Below are 1805 nucleotides of genomic sequence, written 5' to 3' on the forward strand. Positions count from 1 at the left end.
CACACACACACACACACACACACACACACACACACACACACACACACTTCTGTCCTAAATCCATCACCTTATCTAGGGGGAAAAAAGGTAGGATATAGATGTGAAAGAAGCAAAAAAAAGTTTTTGAACTGTTGAATTAAAAAGAATTTTTTCATTAGGTTGAAAATTTAATAACTAATATTGTCCGTGTTAATTTGCTAATGTTTGTCAAGTGTTAGCTATTTGGCAGACAACTATTTGTTCCAACAGATGCTGAAATGAGTTTTTCAGACAAGACACATAGGATGCTTAAGACATAATTGTGAGGAAACTTATCCAGCCAGATCTTCGAATCTGAGTAGCTGGTCAGCATAAATTGGTCTTTAGTTAAACGTCTCTAAGTACCAGGTAGAGGTGGCCCAGCTTCCTAGCCATATAGGTTAGGTTCAAGTAATGCAATAAAGTTTTCTCATATTTCCCATAATCGAATAAAGATTTTGAATAAGAAAGAAATTGGAGTAGATCCATAATTGAATGGAACCGGGAAATTAACTAGCTTCAGCATTGAGCCACAATATGGAAGCAGGTGTGGTTCACTCAGTTCCTACAGTTCCCTCCTAGAGACACTGGAGAACCCTGAGATAGGGGTGAAAATGTATGTAGCACTTTGCTCCTCTGGTCTCTCACTTTTCTGCCAAGAAATGGGTGGCAGAATTCATTACAAGTCTTTGGATAGGGGCAGCCAGGTAGCACAGCGAGTAAGAGCACCGGCTCCAATGTCAGGACGACCTGGAGATCGAATCCTGGGCTCAGACCCTCAGCACCACACGCAGAAATAACTAGCCATGTAACCTCGAGCAAGTTACTTAACCCCAATTGCTTAAAATAAAAAACTTCTTTGGTTTTTATGTCCTCTTTACCATTTTTCATTCCAGCTGGTACAATCTGTCCTTATAACCTGACTAAAGTATAATGTGAAAGTATTTACAGATCATATACTTGACTATAAGCCGCCATGGAGGGGGGGAGGGGAGGCAGGGGGACAAAATGTGAAATTCAAGGAATTGTGGAATTGAATCCTGTAAACTAAAAGGAAACAAACAAATTAATAAAAAAAACCCCAAGTCTTTGGATATTTTGCATTGAGCACTGTCTTAAGTCTTTCAAAGAATTCTTCAAATTTTTCAGACTTCTCATCATTTCTCACCTGGCAGGGCTCATTTTGGATGTCTTTGTCTTCACCATGTCGCTGTGTCAATACCTTCTTTTCTCCCACTGCTTTTCAGGTTTCTTTTATGTGTTGTGTTCCTCTTACATTAGACTGTAAATTCCTTGTTGGCAACAGTCTTTCTTTTTTCGTATTTTTATCCCCAGCACTTAACACAGTACTTAATGCATAGTAGGCACATGTTATACATACATACACATATATATGTGTATGTGTGTATACAATTGTACAAGTCTACTATTAGTTTATTGAAAGTGGTTTTTCTTTAAAAATTTGTTACTATATAATGTATTCATTTGAGTCTGCTTACATCATGCTCCATCAGTTCAGCCAAGTATTCTTATACATTTCTAAGAATTCACTCCTTTGTCATTTCTTATGGCATATGGTATTATATCCACACATTATAATTTATTCATCCAGGTAACACACCTATTCTTGGGGAAATAGGGGCCAGGGAAGTTGCTGTTCACTGACTTAGTTGAGTTTCAGCCTGAATGCAATTCTTCTTCTTCTTCTTCTTCTTCTTCTTCTTCTTCTTCTTCTTCTTCTTCTTCTTCTTCTTCTTCTTCTTCTTCTTCTTCTTCTTCTTCTTCTT

The sequence above is a fragment of the Petaurus breviceps genome, unplaced genomic scaffold, assembly GCF_028583685.1.
Source record: "Petaurus breviceps papuanus isolate PSGF00001 unplaced genomic scaffold, PetGlider_PUasm1.0 224, whole genome shotgun sequence".
In the NCBI taxonomy this organism is placed as follows: Eukaryota; Metazoa; Chordata; class Mammalia; order Diprotodontia; family Petauridae; genus Petaurus; species Petaurus breviceps.